Source organism: Mus pahari, chromosome 5 (assembly GCF_900095145.1).
Source record: "Mus pahari chromosome 5, PAHARI_EIJ_v1.1, whole genome shotgun sequence".
Taxonomy (NCBI): domain Eukaryota; kingdom Metazoa; phylum Chordata; class Mammalia; order Rodentia; family Muridae; genus Mus; species Mus pahari.
This window is the reverse complement of record NC_034594.1, coordinates 130,238,457-130,261,306: the sequence shown is the minus strand read 5'-3', so window position 1 is coordinate 130,261,306 and position 22,850 is coordinate 130,238,457. Positions and strand designations below refer to the sequence as shown.

General features: G+C 35.9%; 1 protein-coding gene and 1 pseudogene across 4 annotated transcripts in view; both read left to right on the top strand.

Moving 5' to 3' along the window:
- The window catches only part of Rasal2 (RAS protein activator like 2), a 276,958-nt gene that overhangs the window by 70,073 nt on the left and 184,035 nt on the right, over nt 1-22,850 (top strand). The window lies entirely within an intron of this gene.
- Nucleotides 9,083-22,068, top strand: LOC110321322 (annotated as a pseudogene).

Sequence of the window (22,850 nt, the reverse complement as noted above, 5' to 3'; positions counted from 1 at the left end):
CTTGATGGTGAAGATCCAGTGGAGGAGTAGGAGTCTAAATATTCCATCAGACATTAATTTCATCGTGGGACTGTAATGTAAATAAGCTTCTGTTTTGTGCTCTCTCTGTTTGGTTGTTATTATAACACATGGTATTACTTAACTTGCTAGTATTCCAGCCCTATCTAACTATGAAACTTGTATCAGAATCTTGGGATACAGGGACTTTTCTACTATGTAGGAAGAGTTGAAAGTCTCAGAAGGTCATAAAAATAGTTTCTTCTCTCAGTTCTACTGTTCTGAATAAAGGTAGGGTGGGGGAGAGGGGAGAGCACTATGAATGCTTGCTTTTAAATTTGCCAGGTCAGACAATTTAGGGAGCAATTTCACCTTGCCTCCTAAACTTGTTAATGACACAGAATTATCACAAAATCAGTTAAGTATGAATTAGACCAGAAGACTTCTCCAACATCCTTCTAGCTTTAACTAAAGTTCAAAATATGGATTATTTATATGCGAAAACAATCAAAGAGAATAAAGATTTATCTTTTACAGAGCAACTAAATCTGTATGATTATGTTTTTCCGCCCTTTAGCATAGAATCATAAATAATTATTTAGAATAGAAATAAAATGTTTTTTGGATCTTATGTTAATTATTCAAGAATTAAAGGAGAGGTTGGCTTAATTTTGAAATCCTTAAGAAAGATAAGGTTTTATTTTAGTTACAGAATTTTATACTCTTAAGAGATAGTAATGTCTTAACCAAGTTTAGTTTGTGCTTTCTATTTTTGTCTTCTATATGAATGGCTAGAAATTAGATGTAGAAATATATTTGTTTCTATGCTTTAGAAAAGGCTAAAACAGCTCATTGCTATGTAATATGTTAATAATGATACTGTTACCATAAACCAGAGAAAAGTTTTTTCCTTTTATATTCTATTCCTGATGATCTGTTTTTACTTTCTAATCCCTAAATTCATAATTGAAGAAGGCATTTGTAGATATATAGATTGCTGTAACTGTAAAATGAACATTTTAAAATTTAAATAGGAATATGATGTTTGATCTAAAATAGAATATTTAGTCCAAACAGTTACAGTGAAAATAATGTAGGTTATCTACTCAGCCCTGTAGTTACCCATGTCTAATTTTTTTTTTGGTTGCCAAATTCAGAATATCTGATCAAGGCAATTGCTTTATTTTTGTTGTTTGGCTTTAAATCATTCTTTTGAAATAAGAATTAATTAATTTGTGTATAAGAATTGCTATCCTGTTTTAAGAAAAGTATGTTAAAGGCTGGAACTCCAGCTCAATTTTTAGAAAGCTTGCCTTGTGTGTCCTAGTTCTATCCCCAGTAATGTTAAAAAGGGTATATGTTAGTGCTTAGAACATTAATATATAAAGACAACTTGGATAGAAAATACAAGGGATTTTTAGGTACTTCTGATCACCATCGTTTACCAGCATGTTGTTTAGTCTTAAAGCGGATAAATTAGCAACACTGATACATCACTGATACCAAAGTTCATAGTCTACATAAGGTACACTTGTGTGATGTATTCTATGGCTCTATACAAATATATACTGAATTGTATCCATGATTACAATGTCAGTGCAGGGTTTTCAGTGCTTTAAAACCCTGTGGTCTTCTTGTTCATTCCCTGCCACCCTTTATAGATCCTAGCAAACACTGATCTTTGTATTGTCTCCAGAGATTTGCCTTTCTAGAGTGTTACATTGTTGAAATCATAAAACAGATTTTTTTCAAATGCTTAATAATATGCATTTTAAGTTTTTCATGGATAGTTTATTTCTTTTCAGAACTGAATAATAATTCTTTATACATCTGTATTCCAGTTAACTTATGCATTCAGCTAATTAAGGACATTGTGGTTGCTTCCAAGTTTTGGCAATTATGAATGAAGGGGTTTTAAACATCGATGTGGAGACTTTTGGGTGGACATAAGTTTTCAGCTTGCTTGGATAATTACCAGCATGAGTAATTGCTAGTTTGTTCATTAAGACTGTGTTTAGGCAGAACATTCCTCATTGGCAATTAGAGAAAACTAGTGAACAGTGGCTTTTCTAGGAAATAGACGCTGAACAGCTGTAGAAAAGCTACCCTTTGGGCATTTTATGTCCCAGAGCAGACATTATAGACTGTTCTAGAAATCTGGATCTATGGCAGAGCAGTTGGTATCAGCACTGTCAGATAGTCTGCAGAGAAATAAAGCCATGTTGACTCACTTCCAGTAGAAATCCTTCTTTGCTCTAGCCTGGTCTGTGGATAGCACAGAATGATGGAAGCAGAAAGCAATCATGGTTGAGTCTAGCCTGGTTAGGAAAGACTTGCTGCAGAAAGTAATGCTACAGCTACAATCAGAAACTAGATTGTAAGGAACGTAGGATCCCGAGGATCCTGTGCCATCTACTTATAGGTGTACAGTATGAGCAAGATGCCTGCCCTCAAAAGGACAGTGCTAAGTAGGAAGGACCAATAGACTGATGTGTCTTTAAGGAGCTTGAAGCTGTGGAATAAGAAGAGACCAGGCTGTACATTAAAGAATTTTGTGTCATCAGAAGGATAATAGGAGGCTACCAAATGGTTTTAAACAAGGTAGAGTGAATTGATTTTTTTAAGTAATTTTCTGTCTGTCCATCTGTCTTAGTTAAGGTTTTACTGCTATGAAGAGACCATTACCAAGGCAACTCTTACAAGCACAACACTTAATTGGCACTGGTTTACAGGTACAGAGGTTCAGTCCATTATCAAGGTAGAGCATGGCAGTGCCCAGTTAGTCATGGTACAGGAGAAGCTGAGAGTTCTACTTCTTCATCTGAAGGCAGTTAGAAGACTGGCTTCTGGCAGCTAGGAAGAGGGTCTTAAAGCCCTCGCCCATAGTGACACACCTACTCTAACAAGGCCACACACCTCCTAATATTGCCACCCCCTGGGCCAATCACACCATCTGTCCATCAATCCATCTTACACCTATCACACTCACTCTGTCTGTCTGTCTGTCTGTCTACCTACCTACCTACCTACCTTGCCTAGGTTGGTCTCAAACTTAGGAGCTCAAATAGCCCACCCATATCAGCTTCCTAAGTAGGTGGGGTTATAGGTATGTTTACACACATGTATTCATCCATCACTGGGAGATACTCTCACTGAAACAAGAAAATGCTTTACATGTGGCTAATTTGGACATCTACTGTAATCTAGGTGAGAGATTATCTTGTACTGGTTTAGAGGAAATGGTGAGGGGAAGTCAGAAAGACTGAATGGTGAGAGAAGAAACTGGCTGGATATAGACTGAGAGGACAGCCAGATTTTAAAGGGAAGAGTACAGGGTAGATTTTATGCATTTGAATCAGAGATGTAAGAAAATATTAGTTTGAATGAATTTTGATACAAGGTTTAAACTGGCAGTATAAATAGATGTGGTAGTGATGAATGACGGCGTTCTAGACATGAATATTACAGATAGTGCCAAGGACCCAGCTTTGAAATTTTCTAATTATTTAGAATTGGAAGAAAGAGATGAGATTGGAGGTTGTGGGAACAGCAGAAGTTTTTGGGGGAAGGATGTTTAATGAAAGAATATAGTTGGGGGACTAGGAGTTATCCCAGTTTGTTTTTATTTAAAAAAATATTATTTTTTTAATATCAGGGATTCTAATTCTTGTCTATTTAAAAATCAGTGTTTTGTCCTTCTAGATATTTTTGTCTCTTTGGAGAGAGGCATATGTGTATGTGTAAGGTGTGCCTCTTAGATCTGATACTTAAAGAGGAGGTAGGTTTATTTTTTATTTTATTTTATTTTTTTTTGCCACAGGAAGTGTTCTATTGGGAAGCAGATGTGCCCCCTTGATAGGGGATGGGAAGGGGATGTTTTGTTGTTAATTACTTCGCTTCCTATAAACAAGGACTTTGTGTATTTAAAAGATGTCCTTAGGGTATTAGAAAATAAATCCTATTTTTAAAGCTTTCTGTGAGTTAATATAAGAAGTACACTTTATTATGATGTAGTAACAGAATTATATTTTTAATTTTGCAAAGCTTATGTATTTTAACACAACAGAGTTTGTGGGCTAAGTAGAATAGAATTTCTGTTACAAAAGTATGTTATCAGATAGTAAGTAGTGGCAGACTGTAAACCGAGAAGCTTCTATTCTGCTTTTTCATCTGTTTCCCTTAGTTGAAATAAATCTATAAAGATATCATGAGACACTCATAGTCTATTTTAAATAAATTATAGAATCTAAACCAAATAATGCTAGAATACCTAAGATTTAAATTTCATAGGTATGTTGTTTAAGTCAGAATTTCTCAACTGTACATCTAAATCTGTTGTTTTAAAAAAAGCTAATTATGCATGTTCTATATTCCTAGAGTGAAAATTAGGATATGTTTTATGTTTTTGCTATTAACTTTAGACAGCTATTTCTTTTCTTTTTTTCTGGCCTTTTTGCATTGTTAAAAAGCTTGGTTAAGATAAATCTGCAATGACTTGTTCATATTTCCACCCCCTAATTCTGATTCTGTAGGTTAGTTAAAGTTTTTACTTTTCTGTGAATAGATTTCTGCTTTTGTTTTTGAGGCAGGTTTTTTTTGTAGCTCAGGTTGTGCTGGAACTCTTTGTAGACCAGGCTAGCTCTTAAACTCATTGATGTACTTTCTGGGCTTAAAGGCATATACCACCACCAACAGGCTTACTGTGACTAGTTTTTAAGTATGCGTTTATTAAGATTTTATATTTTCAAAGCTAGAAAAACATATTTATTATAAAATTTCATATAAAAATTAAAATAGAAATTCTACCCTAAATCACAGGTTTTTTTATTTTGATGCATATTATTCTATTATGATGACATACTGTTGACCATCTTTAGCAAAATCATGCTCTCCTTAAATTTTTTTATATGTTTGAGTGTTTTGCCTACATGTATACCTGTACATCAGCTTGATTCCCTGGAAGTGGAGTTAGAAACAGTTGTAAAGTACTATGTGGGTACTAGGAATTGAACCCAGGTCATTTGGAAGAGCACCCAGTACACTTAGCCATTGAACCATCTCTCTTGCCCTAAAATGAAAAATTTTTAATGTTGGTAATAATTAGTCTATAATGTGTATTAAATTTTGTCTATTTTCCCAAAGTTGTTTTTCATAGCTATTTTTCTACATCTAGGATGAATACAGTTATACATTGCTTCTACTCATCCATTTTCAGTCTGATTTAGTAAGAACTAGTTCCATAGTTTTTGTGTATCCTTATCTTGAGGTTTTGAAGCAAGGAATTATTTCTGTAAATTGAATTTATTACTGTTTTTCTTTTACTTTTCTCTTTTTTAGGAAGACTAAGAAATCAAACCCAAGGTCTTGTATAGGCTAGGCTAGGCAAGCATTCTGTTACAGAGGACACTTGTAGCCCACCCCTCAGTATGGTTTTCAGTTTGGCATTGTCAGTGTGTTTTGCTTTACATTTTGTATATTATATCCTTCACAATTAATTATCTCAGGCAGCACATAGTGTCAGTTTGTTTCACTGGTGAGATTCAATTACTTGTTCACTCACTTGCCTATTCATCTATTTTTTTTTAATGTAAACCAGTCTTCCCACAGCCCTTGGACACATAGAACATGGTTTTGGAATTGCCAGTCTCTGATACTGGATAAGCACAGCCACTGACTAGAGTTCAGTGATGCTTGCTTTTTAAAGAAATATATTTAAATTGTAAATGGATAATTACATTAGTCTTTATGGGTTAACATTACCTTCTTCACTGGGACTGCTTCTCCCCCTTACTTCCCTCTTTGCCTTCTTTTCTGCCTTCTTCCCTCCCTGTTTCTTTACTTTTTACGTTTTAAAAAAAAAAAATCAGATTTATAATTACACCTAACTGAAAAATTTGTACCACGTGGTTTTTTGTGTTCCTTTGTTGGAATAGTATTTGTAAGATTCATCCATGTTTTATGAATTAGTTGCCATTTTTCCAAGCTAAGTAGTATTCCATTCCATGAAAATATCATAATTTATCTATTTTATTGCTGTACCTATTTACATTCTTTCAATTTTATAGCTATTATAAATAAAACTGCTATAATTATGGAAATTCAGGTATAAGTAAATGTATTTTAAAGGTTCTTTTTAAAAATACCTATAGCAGAATTGCTTAATTATACTGTAAGTGCGCATTGAACTTAATTGTATTGCCTGTGTTTCTGATATCAATTTTGACAGTTCTACCTGCTGAACCTTCTTACTATGGCTTTGATTTGCATTTCTTTAACTACCAAGAGATATAGCTGTCTCCTGTGAGACTATGCCAGTGCCTGGCAAATACAGAAGTGGATGCTCACAGTCATCTATTGGATGGATCACAGGGTCCCCAATGAAGGAGCTAGAGAAAGTATCCAAGGAGCTGAAGGGGTCTGCAGCCCTATAGGAGGAACAACAATATGAACTAACCAGTACCCCCAGAGCTGTGTCTCTAGTTGCATATGTAGCAGAGGATGGCCTAGTCAGCCATCAATGGGAGGAGAGGCCCTTGGTCTTAGGAAGATTCTATAGGGGAATTCCAGGGCCAGGAAGTGGCAGTGGGTTGGTTCGGGAGCAGGGGAAGGGAGGAGGATATAGGGGATTTTCAGAGAGGAAACTAGGAAAGGGGATAGCATTTGAAATGTAAATGAAGAAAATATCTAATTTTAAAAAAAGAAAAATTTCATGTGTTTATTAGTCATTTTTAAAAACTGTGACCTAAGTTCACTGTTTAGCTCATGGTATTCTTAAACTCACTTCTTTCTTATTTGGTTTCTCAAGTGCTAGAATTTCAGGAATGTTCCATCCTGCCTAGCTAAATTTTCTTAGTGAAGATTTTTCTATTTATTTTTAAAAGAGTTAGTTTTTCTTTTTATTATGTTTGTGGAAGAATAAAACAGTTTGGGATGTTTATATTGTGAATGTTTTCTACCATTTTGATGTCGCTTGTCAATATTATCAGTGGGGCCTCCTATTGAGCAGAAGTTGTGAAATGTATGAATTCATAATTATTAAGGATTTCCTGTACCTACTCTTGCTTTCCATATCTTCAAAGCTCTTTGCCTTCTTGCAGGACATAAAAATAACCTCATACCTTTTCAGCTTTCCAGTGTTGACAGTTACAGTTAAGTATGTTTCCTGTCACGTTAGTGTTGTGGACTACATACTGTGTCACAGAAGAGGTTAGGGTATAATCACTTGCTTCTTTGTATACATTTTCCTTTCTTTTTAAATACAGATAAATTTATATGATTTAGAGACCTTCTAATTTGGTATATTGTGTACTTAAACCCAAGTCATTGGGCAGTAGTGGCGCACGCCTTTAATCCTACCACTTAGGAGGCAGAGGCAGGCGGATTTCTGAGTTTGAGATCAGTACAGAGTGAGGTCCAAGACTGTCAGGGCAACACAGAGAAACCCTGTCTCGAAAAAACCAAAAACAAACAGACAAACAAAAACAAAACAAAAAACCCAACCAACCAAAAACAAAACAAAAAACAACAACAAAGAAACCCAAGTATCTCAACATTACACAAATGAACAAATTTGGAGAATTTGTAAACAAAGGAAAATGAATTTTATGTCTTTGTGGTAACAGAAATAGACCATTTGATATGCTGAAATGAAGAAATAAATACATGAAATTTCCTTACACTTCTTACCATAATAGTAGAAATAGTATGAGAACTGTTTTTCATTGTATACATTTTATAAATAAATGGGTAGTTTTTAAGTTTTCCAGATGAAATCTTTTTCATGCAAATTACAAAGTGACTTTGATTGCTCACTGTATCTCTGTTATTGGTGGTCTGATGTCTGTCAGGCTTTCCATTTGAAACCCTTATTTTCAGGGGTTTATGGGCAGACTGTTGAAAAAAAAAATAAAACTAGCCAAAATTTTGGCAGTCACTATCTTGGTTCAGTATAAGGTACTTGCTTTAACAAAATGTTAAATAGTCAGCTCTTTTTAGAAAAATGTAAGAAGCAGAAAGAAAAAGAAAGGAGTAGCTTTGGTTAAATGATAGTGTTTTTCCAACTAACTTATTCCAATTAGATTTGCATAGCAAATTTTTCCCTTCTACAAATTATTTAAATATGTCTGCTCCTATGTTTCCAGTTGCTACAGAACTTGCCTCAAGAGTTTCTTTTTAGGAACTAGTGCTGTGCCAACAGTAGAATGTTTGCCTAAAATATATAAGGCAACTGGGTTCAATTTTTCTTTTTCTTTACAGTGCTTTATATCACACGTCCTCAGTTTCTGCCCTTCTCCTCCCATTTATGCCTTTTTAATCCTTTGTAATGTATTTGCATTTAAAATGACCTGAAATTTTGGCACATACACATACAAACATGCACCCCTACTGCAGTGCCAGCTTGGCACATACACATACAAACATATACAGCCCTACTGCAGTGCCAGCTTGAAACTGTGCTTTGTCCTGCTAGGTAGAAGACAGCGTGTATTCATATTTCAGAGAGTATAACATAAATAGCCTCAATTTGTTTTTAATTAAATTTCTGAAATACAGATTTTTAAAACTATGCTAAGAAGCAGCCGCTCTAAACACAGACTGTTAGCAATTGTCTGTCTGTCTGTCTTCCTTGATCATGTTCCAACTTAAGTACTCATTCTACAATTTATTTTTAATCTATTGTCGTTTGCACAGTACACTAATTGCTATTGGTTCATAAAGGTACTTGTGATTTTATGGTTTTTTGGGGTACTTCTTTTCACTTCTTACTTTAAAAAAATCATTCTCTGATATAGTATAATGAACATTATACTATAATAAGGACAAAGATTCTTTGGAAAACTTTTTTTTTCTTTCTACCCTGAAGAAAATTTGTTTCAGGCAAGAGATTTTTTAGGTGCCACTGGAGTTTTGAAGATCTGGGAAAATGGGGTAATAATATGACACCAGCTCTTAAGCAGCAACATCTGCTGTGGTTCAAAGCCACACAAAAGCTGCTTAAACAGGCAAATGTTTTGGACTGCAGGGACAAGTGTGGTTCAATGGTAAAGACTACAGAGTAGAAGAAACAGTCCCGAAGGGTTGAAAAATGGAGTCCTGGAAGATAAACATCTTTAAGAAACAAACCTCACCTTGTCCTCCAAGCTATCGAAGATCTTTGTCAGAACCTGCTTATGCAAATTCAGAGATAGGAACAACTTTAAAGATTTATCCATGGTGTGGTTCAGTCAAAAGCAAGAGGAAGAAAAATGAATATGCTGTTTCCAATCTGGAAAAGCCCCTGGAAGCTTATAGGTGGCAGAAGCAGACTGGCTCTAGTAAGAGAGGGAGTAGAGTGGAGAGACTGCAAAGTAATTACGGAGGCCTGGATGAACCCCAGCAAAGGGTCCTGCCAGAGACACTTGCGAATAATGCCTCTCAGCCTGCTAATGAGATCCTTGGGACAGTAACAGAGAAATGGAACCTGGTCAACAACACCCAGTCACTTCGGGCTCCATTTACCAGGTCTATTTCAGAGCCAGAACCTGGTTGTAGTATCAGGTTTCTGAGACCATGGCCGAATTCACTGGAGTCAGTGGAGTCTGGACAGCAGGGACATTTCATCTGTGGCATTTTCTCTACTTTCTCCAGTGGCTTTTCCAGGATGCTGAGTCTAAGAGGAGAATCAACCAGTAAGCCTTTAGGAGAAGGTATATTATGGTGAATAAGGGTAGTGGGAAGGATGATCGCATACTTACTATTGAAAATTTGACTTTTAGGTAAAGCTAAAGCATTTTTATTTATTTATTATAAGAGAAATTTATTTAAATAACACATTTTATACGGGATAATCACAGCTTCCAAAAATGCTTTTCAATGAATGATAATAAATGATAATTAATAGAGTAGAAATGGTTGGGATTGGTTAGTAAATTTTCTATAAGTTTTTTTAATGCTATTTTGAGACCTATAAAAATATATTCTATTATTTCCATAGATCATTTTCTTCATGTAAAATATAGCTTAGAATCAGATAATTTTCTCAGGACTGTTGAGAATTAAAAATATTTTTATTTTTTCCCAAATTTATTTTTAAATCAGTAAATATTATTAAGGAGATCTCTGGGTAGTTTTACCCTGATAGCTGTTAGTTCACTGGAGTTGTGATTTATTGTATCATAAAATTCTGATTTGAATATGGAAGATGCATATCTTCAGTATTTTTGTTCAGATGACAAAATACAAATGTGTGTTTGATTTATCAGGATCTGATAAATCATTTTTCAATAGTCAGATTATCATATTAAAAAAATTAGGAATTTTCTAAATTAAAAACTATCTCTTATTGACGAGGTTTTGATTATAGTATTGTTTAATACCAACCAACTCTTATTTGTATTATCTGATTGATTTACTGTATGTTATGAGTCAAGTAAGTTGTAACTTCAAACCACCCCTTCCTTTTTTTTTTTTTTAAAGAAACTAAGTCTTAGAATCTTGATTATATTTTTATTCAGTTGAAATCACTTTTCTGATAATCTCTTATATAAGCTTTTAGGTAATTACTCATTAGTAGATGAACCATTTTAATAAGAGTTTAAACTCTAACATTGTGAGTGTTGTTGAAGAATTTTATTATTCAAAGTTGATGTCATTTCCTTTAAAATAAAATGGAAGGATACAAAGACATTGCGTATCTGTGACAACGTGCTCTTCTCAGTGCCTAAGGACTCAAAACTTAAAATCTTGTCCTCTTTAGATACTCTCTTGCTTTGCAAGTTTTAATGAGGTATCAAGTATATATATTTTCTTCTTACCCATGGCAAGTAGATAATTACCAAGAGGGAAATCTTTCTTGATACTTCTCTAAACATTCCACTATAATTTTGATGGATTAGGATGCTTAATCCCCTTAGGTCCTAATAGGTCTGTGTGGTTGCCAGGTGACCACAGATGACCTAAATACTGGAATGTTAAAGTAAAGTAATTTAAAATAAATTTAGAAAATTGCTACTTAATGGTATACTTAATGTATACATTTGATGAAAGAGCTATAATTAAGCTACATACATACATATATGTGGGGGCCTTTTCAGCTTACTTTAAGTTTTTAACAGTTATACCAGGGTGTTTTTGATTATTTACAATATGTGTTATAAAATTATGTCCTTACTTCGTATCTATGAATGATCTAATGGAAACCTGGAATCTTCTGAATTTTTTTAAAGTTCACCTTACATTCTGATTGCACACCCCCTCTTTCCTTTCTTCCTGGTCCCACCCTTACAAATTCCTCCCTCCACTGTCTCCTCCCCTTCTCCTTAGAGGAATAAGTCCCGCCTTGGGTACCACCCCACCTTGGGGTATCTAGTCCCTGCAGGTCTAGGCACATCCTCTCCCAGGAGGTCCAGGTAGGGGGAAGGGTATCTAATGGCAGGGATCAGAGACTAAGACAGATCCTGCTCCAGTTGCTAGGGTACTCACATGAAGACCAAGCTGCACACTTGCCACAAATGTATAGGGGGGTCTAGGTCCAGATCCTGCATGTTCTGTGGTAGGAATGCCAGGCTCTGTGAGCCTCCATGGGCCAAGGTTAGTTGACTCTGGGGATCTTCTTGTGTCATTGACCCCTCCTAAATGCTCACTTCTATCTCCCACTCTTCCACAAGACTCCCCAGACTCTGCCTGATGTTTGATATTAGCTGCATCTGCCTCCATCTGCTGCTAGATGAAGCCTCTCAGGAGACAGTTAAGCTAGGTTCCTGTCTGCAAGCATAGCAGCATATCATTAATAGTGTCTGGAGTTGGCTCTCTCACATGGGATGAGTCTCAAATTCGGCAGTCATTGATTGGCTGTTCACTCAGTTTCTGCTCCATCTTTATCCCTGTGCATTTTGTAAGCAAGACAAGTTTTGAGTTGAAGGTTTTGTGGATTAATTAATGCCCCCTTTCCTCCTATAGAAGTCCTTCCCTGCTACAGGAGGTGACTACTTCAGTCTCTATATCCCACTCTGGTAGGAATCCAAGCTAGGGTCACTCCCATAGACGTATTTCGTCTCCTATCCTAGGTCTCCAGCTAGACACCCCCAGCCCTCTCTGACCCCCTTCCCCATATCTTATTGCCATCCCTGCTCTCCTCTTCCCCTACCAAGTTCCCTCTCCCCATCTACCTCTGATGAATAGTTTTCTCTTCTAAGTGAGATTTGCACATCCTTCCTTGAGACCTCCTTAATACCCAGTTTTTTGGGGTGTATGAATTATAGTACGGTTTTCCTACACTTTATGGCTAATGTCCACTTATGAGTACATAGCATACATGTCTTTCTGGTTTTGGGTTACCTCACTCAGGCTGATATTCTCAAGTTCCATCCATTCGTCTGCAAAATTCATGATGTCTTTGTTTCTAATAGCTGAATAGTATTTTATTGTGTAGATGTACTATATTGTCTTTATCTATTCTTCAGTTGAGGGACATCTAGGTTGTTTCCATCTTCTGGCTATGACAGATAAAGTTTCTATGAACATAGTTGAGCAGGTGTTCCTGTGGTATAGTGGGGAATCTTTTGGGTATAAGCTTAGGAGTGGTAGAGCTGGGTCTTGAGGTAAAACTATTCCCAGTTTTATGAGAAACTGCCAAATTGATTTCCTAAGTAGTTGAACAAGTTTGCACTCCCATTGGCAATGGAAGAATGTTCTCCTTTTCCACATCCTCGCCATCATGTGCTGTCACTTGAATTTTTGATCTTAGCCATTCTGATGGGTGTAAGGTGGAATCCCCAGGACTGTTTTGATTTTTATTTCCCTAATGTCTAAGAACATCGAACATTTCTTTATGTACTTCTGAACCATTTGAGATTCCTCTGTTGAGAATTCTGTTTAGCTTCTTACCCCATTTTTTTAATCGAGTTGTTTGAATTGTTGGTGTCTAATTTCTTGAGTTCTTTATAAATTTTAGATATTAGTCATCTGTTGGATATAAGGGATGGATGTAAGGTTGGTGAAGATCCTGTCCCAGTCTGTAGGTTGCCATTTTGTTTTAATGACAGTGCTCGTTGCTTAAAGAAGCTTTTCAGTCTTATGATATCCCATTTATCAATTGTTGATCTAGAGCTTGAACCAGTTGTGTTCTGTGCAACCCTCCCATTGGAAAGAAAGTATATATACCCAAAAGATTCCCCACTATACCACAGGAACACCTGCTCAACTATGTTCATAGAAACTTTATCTGTCATAGCCAGAAGATGGAAACAACCTAGATGTCCCTCAACTGAAGAATAGATAAAGACAATGTAGTACATCTACACAATAAAATACTATATATATAAAATAAATGGGTAGGTGATAATGTAAAATAATAAAACTTCATGTAATATTTTACTAATGAAAATCTTGCTTATTGTTGCTTTACTAATTTCAGAGTTTTATTTTATTTTTTCCTGAGACAGGGTTTCTCTGTATAGCCCTGGCTGTCCTGGAACTCGCTCTGTAGACCAGGCTGGCCTTGAACTCAGAAATCCACCTGCCTCTGCCTCCCGAGTGCTGGGATTAAAGGCGTGCGCCACCACACTGGGTTCAGATTTTTTTTCATGGAATATAAGTCATGTCTTATGTCATAATGTTAGTTGATTGTTTGTTTGTTGAAGAAATGTATATATTTGTACTACCCATAGCACGACTGTCCCTGATGACGTTACCAAATTTGGATTTGAAACCTTTTTTTTAAATTGTTTTGTTGTTAACATAGCATAGTATGAGGGAAAGGAAATATACTTCAGAGTTATACAAATGAATACAGATTTTACCCATGTTGTTGTCTATAACAAAGGATTTTTATAACCTTTGTGAGCTGTTTCTTCTTAAGTAATATATGAGATGATAACAAACACTATTATTTTCATCTCTCTGTGTATGCATGCATACATTCCTGTGTGGTATGTGAAAGTTAGGGCAGCCTTTGGTGTGAGTCTTCACCTCCTACTGTGTTTGATACAGGATATCTTTTGTCCCACCTTGCCCTTGTTTTTACCACTGCCATGTATGCCAGTGACCTGTGAGCACCTGGTTATTTTTTTATCTTTGACATCTGTCTCCCTGTTGGAGCCGTTGGATTATAGGTGCATTTAGTACTGTGTTCTATTTTCTGTGTGTTCTGGGAATTTGATAGATCCTTATGTGTGGGAGAGCTTTATACATTGAGCCATATCCCCACCCCTGTTACTGTCTTTTAGGACTGTTGTTAATAGTAAATGAGATTAGTTACCTAACATTAAATTTTTAATTCTTAAAAAGTTTTTAGGAGTATTAGTTAAATGGGTATAGAATATTCATGTAAAATGTAAATTTGAATAAAATTACTATTTTTGTAGAACAGTAAATTTATAATTTATTAGTAAAACAATTTTTGTTATTATTAGTGGTGGTGGTGGTATTGGTGGTGGTGATGGTGGTGGTGGTGGTGGTAGTAGTAGTAGTATAGATAGGGTCTCACTATGTAGACTAGGCTGGCCTTGAACTCACAGAGATACACCTGCCTTTGCTCCTGAGTGCTGGGTGTGTACCATCAATTCCAGCCTGTGTACTATTTTTTATGTAAATGAATACTCTGTCTGCATTTGCACCTGCATACCAGAGGAGGGCATCAGATTGCAGGATAGATGGTTGTGAGCCACTATGTCGTTGCTGAGAATCGAATTCAGGACCCTGGAAGAAGAGACAGTGCTCAGAACCGCGGAGCCAGCTCGCCAGCCCCTTTACACTATTGTTAAAGTAGAATCCTTAAAGATATTTTCATATAAATTTTGAGTACATTTAGAATTACTTATTTTCCTTGATGTTAGATGATTGTTTAAATCATTTATATATGTCTCAGATACCTTGTTTTAACTCAAGTTTGAGTAGGTGACAGTTTCTTTCATTTTTTTTAGATGGTTTAAAATTTTGACCTATTATTATTTATCTTTTTTCTGCTTCTTATTTCATTTTGGTGAATTATTTTTATTTGTTTCTAAATTTTTATCAGGATTTCCATTATATATGATTTATAGTTATTAATATATAGTTATTAGAAAATAACTTGGTTTTTAAAAATTTCTTCAGATTTAAGTACAAAGTACATAACAGTTTCTAACTAGATATAAATAATATAATTTTGCTTAAATATTTTCGCTTACTCCCGCCATTGAATTTATGTCAAATGCTATAAAGAAAAAAATTTTAAGCATATTTTCATTTTTATTTACATTTTATTTTATTTATTCATTTTCATTATATTTTACATTTTAATTAAAATATATTTACATTACTTTGCCTTTTTCTTCTCTTCCCTTCAGCTCTGTGTCCTATCTCTTGTCTTACTCTCAAATTAACAGCCTCCTTTTCTTTGATCTTTATTATTGTACATCTATATATCTGTATATGGACAAATATACAGATACACCCAGTGGAGTCCACTTTTGTTGTTTGTTAGTATGTGGTTTCAACTGACAGCTTTGTATTGGATAAGCAGTCATGGGGCTTGTTCTTGGGGGAGGCTAATTCTCCCTCTCCAGCAGTCAGTAGTTGCTTCTACTTCTTTTTCCTAGGGGCAGGACCCTCTGCAGTTTTACCTCTTTCCTGTTGGCATGTCTATTGATACTGGCATCATTAAGGTCTTGTTCATATTGTTCTTCCTAAGAGAGCCAGTTACACTACAGACTTCCTGGTATTCTGACTCTTAAAATCTTACTGCTACTTCTTCCAAAATGTTCTCTAAGCCATGCATGCCAGAGCTGTGCTGCAGTTATCCATTGGGGCTAGGTACCCCACAATCCACTGATCTTTTATCTATCGTTGCAGTTTTCTGTAATGGTCTCTATTTGCTATAACGAGAAAAACTGATTTGATGAGGGGTACCTACACTTATCTGTGGGTATAAGGATAAGATTTAGAATATGGCTAAGGAGTTCTGCTGGTTTAGGAAAGTGAAGGTAGTAGACTTTCTTCTAAGATCCATGACCTCAGAAGCCATAGGTAGTTGGAACAGTTTCTAGTGCCAGGCATGATTTCTCCCATCATGAGTGGACCTTAAACAGCCGTTGGTTACCGCCAACATGTGAGTGCCGCTATTACATCTGGATAGATAGATACCGTGCTGTGGTGGTCATTGTGGTAGTTCATAGGTATCATATACAGCTGGGTAGGACTGTTAATTGCTTCCTCCCTTGGCAGCTCACACAGTCCTTTCTGTTACTATGTGACAGAACATAGGAAACATAGGAAAGAGGCTTTCAGGTTAGATCTAGCTTGAATAATCTTGAGTTTTGTGTTGTAAGTGTGCAGTATCTTAGAATTTATATTCAGTCTCTGAGAGGCAACCAAGGACAGCAGCAGTAGTCTATATTGTTTGGGGAGTCATTTGGACCACACTGACCAACTTCTTAAGAGGTTTCTCATGATTTTTTTTTTTTTTTTTGCTAGTCTGTGGTTTTTGTGGGGAACAGTGACATGCATCCCCAGTGGCGTAGCTTGTTTTGAGACACACACATAACCAACAGGCATAATAAATATCATGTCCTACTAAAGTTCTTCTTTTACTTAAAATATTTAGTGCATATCTGTAAGAATTGTTTGGGTTTATCTACCCTTCCAAGCAAACAATTATTCTCTCCTGTTCATTTTCTGGAAATTTGAGTTAGAGTTTGATTGTCAAACCCTCAGGTAAGTGTGAGTTACTCTACCATGTATGTTCAATCTTTTGACATTGTGATACCATCCCAAAGCTCTCATTCTAACATCACTCATTCCAGTTTTTTTTTTTTTTTTTTTAAAAAAAAGACAGTAGAAGATCTGATAAGTAAATGTATGTTGTTTGTATCAGGATGCATAGTTATCCTTAGTTACCCTAAGATCACTGACTGAACACTGTAGCTTATCTATGCTGTGTAATAATATTGCCTTTAGTCTTACCCTCTAGCTTTGAGTAGAATTAATTTGTTCTTAGTTGCTCAGGGTATGATAACACAAAATATACCTGCCTCTCAGTTTTAGATTTTTTTTTTACTCAGTTGCCAAAATAAGAGATTATATTTTCTTTTAGTTCCAGGATATTTACTGAAAATCTGTGGGATTCCCAGCAACTTCCCTAAATTACTCATCAACCAAATTCTATTCAACCCCTCCAAATTATTTTTTTTTTATGATTTGTTAGATATCATATTCTATTTTCACACATGCTTGGCAGGCAGCATACCACTGAACTAACCACTTAGCTATGAAGTAGTTTGTTCAGTGGAAGTTGGAACTTAAATCATTTCTTTGCTTCACAACCCTGTAAAGATGAGTAATTATAATTTCTTGGGTTTCATAGCTTATGGCTTTTTAGTGATGTTAAAAAACTTTAAAACATACTAGAAAAAATTTTCTTTTGAATGCTATGATTGGTAGTATAATTTTACTGGTTAAAATTTGAGGTATATCTTATGTGAAATGTTAGACCTAGATTAATAGACTTTTAGGTAGCCACTAATTTAAATGTAGCTGGTTCCCTTCATTCTTATTGGATCCCTCCTCTTTTCCTTTCTCATTAAATAGTGAAGATGACACAAATTTATATAACCCATCCGATGCATTCCACGACTGTGGTTGTGCATCAGATGCATTCCAGACTGTGGGTTGCAACCCTGTTGTGGTTCAAATGACACTGTCACAGGTCACCTAAGACCATCAGAAAACAGATATTTGAGTAATGATTTATAACTAACAAAATTACAGTTATGAAGTAGCAATGAAAATAATTTTATGATTGGGGATCACCACAATATGAGGAACTGAAAGCGTAGCAGTGTTAGAAAGGTTGAGAATCACTGTTGTAGAAGTTTATTACACAAGATCAGTAAAGAAATAGCCAAGCAAGTAAGATTTGACTTTAAATCGATTTGAAGTAGTAAGAGGCCACCAGGGTAACAAGGAATAGAGATTATTCTAGCAGAGAGAACAATATGAAAGATTGAAGTCCATCTGGAGAAGTTAGTTCATAAAGTAAAAAAGCAAAAGGTGGGTGGATACAGGCATCTGTTGCTGGAAAGGAAGTGGAGAGTTGGTGTTGAAAGGGTCCTATCATAATACCAAGCCGAAGCTTTTGGGATTCAGTGATAACAAGGATTTAAAGAATAAGATGCATCCTGGTTTTGTTAGTTTTTTGAGGACATAATTTTATGTTAGAGCAAATGGTGTGCTAATGTTAGAGATTTTGTTGTACTGAGGTTTAAGTAAGATGTGATAAAAGCCTAAATTTAAAACAGTGCCTGATAAGAGGTAGAAGTGAAAAGTATCTCTGAAGTAGACTGACAGAATTTGGGGAGCAAAATGAAAACAGTGAGTTTATAGCATGGGAAAGTATGGATGCCTTTAAGATCAGGATAAAGAGGAAGTTCATTGCCCAAGGGAGTGAGCATGAATTTAGAAGTGTTTGTATAGGTACTCTATAGGCACTTAGCTGGCTTAATCCTGTGAGTACTTCACTGCTATTCTCAAATCAAGGAAGTAAATCTTCAACATTTCATTCACAAGCTCTTGTGCACATGTTTGAGTGCCTTTACCTTGGAGCATATGTCTAATGGGTGTTCATAATTAAAGGACTAGTTCAGGAGCTGGTGTGCTTTCTGTGTGAGGATACCCGTTTGGCTTCATCAGCTCGTGGATATGGAAGTCACAGGAAGAGGTGAAATTTCTCAGGCTAGGAATGTAGTGTATGGATAGTGAACTTGTCAAGACTAGTGTTCTGGTGACTCATTCCATGCTAACCAGAGTCTAGAGCAGAGCCACAGAGCCTTATGATTACAGATATGGAATATACCCATTGAGGTGACATCTACACTAGTCTTACTTTTATAAACATTCTACTTATAAATTATACATGCTTACTTTTATTAAATACCCTTATTTATGAAGGAGCATGTAGGAAGTCTCTGTGCCTTCCACTCAGTTTTGCTGTGAGCCTAAAACTGCTCTATAAACCTACTCTCAGCACAATTGACAAAGTGCAGGGACCCTTACTTTGCCCTTCTGGTTTTGGGTCTGGTACAGCCACTCACTTTTCCGGCTCCTCCATGTTGTCTGCAGTACTTAGAATGGGGACAGTAGTATCTAGGTCAGTGTGCTGTGAGGTAGACCAAGCTAATAGGGGTTAACAGGTGGTAAAAGCTGAGACCTGGACCTTAGGCAGCAGCAGTGGAAGTACTAAATTTTATTAATACTGACTGCTCCTTAGTACAGATAGAGAGAGAGCAGCTAAAGTGTGTGTGTGTGCGCGCACACACACACACGCGTACACACAATTTACCTTCTAGAAGAATACTTTTTAATGGGGCGATTTTAAGCATATGGTCCAATGGCATTTACTTTGAGCAACCATCACCATTGTCTGTCCTAAACTAAAAGTATTTGAGCACGATTTCCCTGTTCTTCTCTCTCCTAGCCCTAGTAATCATTGTCCCACTTTCTGTATCCATGAATATCATGTAGCATGGTGCTTTCATGGTTAATCATGTTGTAGAATCTGCCAGTATTTATTTCATTTCCTTTTACAATTGAACAATGTTTTCTTGTGTAGATTTGCAGGGTGTTTTACGTTAATATTCAGCATTTGACAGGGGATGGTTTGTCTCTTTGTTACTGCTAGGAGGTATGCTGCTATAGACACTGACAAACTACATTTTATCTGTACATAAATTTTTATATCCCTTGAGGATTTATACTCATATTTTACACACAAAACGTTTGTCTCATAAATAATGATTTGCTGTTTTGAGATCTTAGGTCAGTTTGGTTTTCTAGTTATTATCTAAGTCTCTAATAGTCTTGGTATTTTTTATTTCTGTTTTATGTCCATATATTCAATTTGTATTTGTACAAGTATGTTTCTTATTGAGATATAATTCACATATTACCCAGTTTACCTTTTTAAAAGTCTTTTTTAAGATTTTGTATTTATGTGCTTAATGAATGCTTTGCCTACATATATGTATGTGTACTATATATATACCTGGTACCAATGAAAGCCAGAAGATGGTGTTGGGTTCCTGGAACTGGAGTTATGAATAGTTGTAAGCTGCCATGTGGGTGTTGAGAATTGAACCCTGGTCCTTGGGAAGAGGAACAAGTGCTTTTAACCGTCCTTTTAGCCCCACAATTTGCCTTCTTATAGAATACATTTAGTCTTAATCAAATCTTTTAGTAATTAGCAATTTTCTATACCTGTACTAAAAATATAAATTTAGATACCTTTTTATTCAGATTTATCTTCTGTAGTTTGATTACAAAGAATAAGGAGATTTGTCTACATTTCTAAGATGATAGTCATAGTTTTATTTTTCTGAGATAATTTTTAGTTGGTATCTCATGCTCACACCAGTGTGTGTGTGTGTGTGTGTGTGTGTGTGTGTGTGTGTAGAAGCAAAGAGAAGATTTGAGTAATGGCTCTGAGTATATTATTATGAAACCATATCCATACAAGTACACAGGTTCTTAGTGGCCGAGCTTTAGTCAGAAACCACAAGTATTTTCCTGTCATTCTCATGCGAAACTCACATTGCAGTATTTTTAAAATCTGACTTTCAAAGTAGAAATCCTATGTTCTATTTGTGTTTTTAGATGTTGTTACCAGAGTATCAAAAGAATTGGAAACTTAGAGGACACCAATTCAATTATAACTTATAATGAAATATAATCATAATGGTGGTAAAAAGTAAAGGGTGTTTTGAATGCCATGAATGTGGTTTGTTGTTTTGGAGAAAAATGGTATCTGGTGGTTAGAACATAGGAGTTACTGTCAGCATTTGTGGGTTTTATTCCCAGATCCAGGATTTTTAAAGAAGGAAGACATAGTCTATGCCTAGTCTTGTAGTGCAGTGCCTCAAGTACTATAGATAGGCTAAATGTTAGTGAGGACTTTATACTACTGACAGAATAATATATAACAGATCACTCAAAGTACATAAAATTATGTCAGTGGTCAGTGGTAGTGAAAAGTTGTCATTTGAAAAGGTGTTATTAATAAACAAAGATGTTTTCCTAGCTGATTAAAAGTAAAACAATAACTTGCTGGGGTGTGATAGAGAGTTGGGGCAGTAGGAAAGGGACGAGGCAGCCTTAAATGGCACCTAAGAAGGACCTGAACCTAAATTGCAGAAGGGTGAGGGAGTGCTGTGTTTTCATGGGTCTCTGCTCTATGAAGCAGAGTGTGTAGATTGCCATAAAGGACAAATGAAATACTTCATCTATTACAGTGGTTGAAATGAAAATTGAGGGATCGAGAAAGCAAAGCATTGAAATACATGGACACTGCTTTGCAGGAACAGAGGGAACTTGAAAAGGCCAATCAGGAACAATAGGCAAAGGGCAAGATACCAGGGGCTACTCCAGGAAAGAAGGTGTCTGGTCTGCAACAGAAAAATGTTGACGTGAACCAAAAAAGAACAAGCAGAAAACATCCCTAGATGGAGATGGTGACAGTACCAGGAAGACTCCTAGGAAGAAAATCCTACAACTGAGAATGAAGAAACATTCATGAGCAGAGTTAAATAAAGATTTCCAAAGACCTGAAACCATGGCTTGTGGATTACTAGGACTTGATCACTGGACAAAAGGAAACTATTTAATCTTCCAAGAAGAATGCATTCCATTTTGGAGGATTCCACAAATTTTATGAAATCTCTAAGGACCACAGGTAATAAAAGAGTATGCTGTTAACGGCAGGGATAAAAAGGAGTACTTCAAGGTAATTCTGGGCACTCGGCTAGTCTACAAATTTGAGACTGCAGAATGTTGACATTCGTATGCACCCAAAACACAGGTGTATGGAGCGCCACATTTATTGAAATTATTTGTGCAAATTATAGCAATGTTGGCCTATACAGTTCTAGATGAGAAAAGTCATGTTTTATTACTGAACTATCCTCATGATTTCATTTCCTCAAGTACCTGGTGAAGAATTCTGCAGCGTTGTTAATTGCCTGTGGTTAGGAAGTGGCTTCTACTGAGTACCATCCAAAAGCCATGAGAGAGGCATGCTTTCGCCCATTCATACTTGTACAAATGATGTACTGTGAAGACCTTTAGTGTGTAACAGAATTGATGTTTGCTTTCTGTTTGATTTAAACAGAAAGTAAAGGAAGTGCTGCTTCCTTTTTAATTTATTTCATTTCAGAGTTTCTACCAGTGTATTCAGTGATGGACATAGACATTCTATAGAAGTGTTTTATTGTCTGCTTGACAAAGCTGCTTTTGACTGTTGGTGATTCTGTTCCTTTGACACTGTGCACTTTTATAGTATGTTAATGTTCTGATTCATAATGCCAAAGGTTCACTTCACTATATGTAGCCAAACACTCATCCCTCTGGATGGTTTTTGTTTTGTTTTGTTTGTTTGCTTGGGGGTGTCTCTTTGTTAATGGTGCTTAGGGAGTCCATCCTTTACAAGTCATCCATGTTGGTCCTGAGGCATTTTATCTGTGTTCAGTTGTTGATGAATACTGGCCTTTTCCATGACCTGTGTATTTGTGTATAGTGCACGCTTTAACATGATAGACACATTGTATTATATAACTACAGTTTCTTGGAAAAGTCAGTCTTGTAGGAGTTGTCTTTCAGATCTTCAATAAATGTTTTTCTTTTAAAAAAAAAAAGAATGACATGCTTTTCAATTCAGCATTTTCAACAAACATTTCTTAATATTTGATGCTTTGCTATCCCTTAGTCTAAAACTAAATTTTCCTTAATCCAGCTATTTGTGTGTAAGGGTTGGGTAAGGATGGGAAGATGTCTCAGGTAGCCCAGGCTGGCCCTAAACTAATTCTTAGTCATAGATGATGATGTTGAACTCTTGTCTCCCTCTCTTTTCC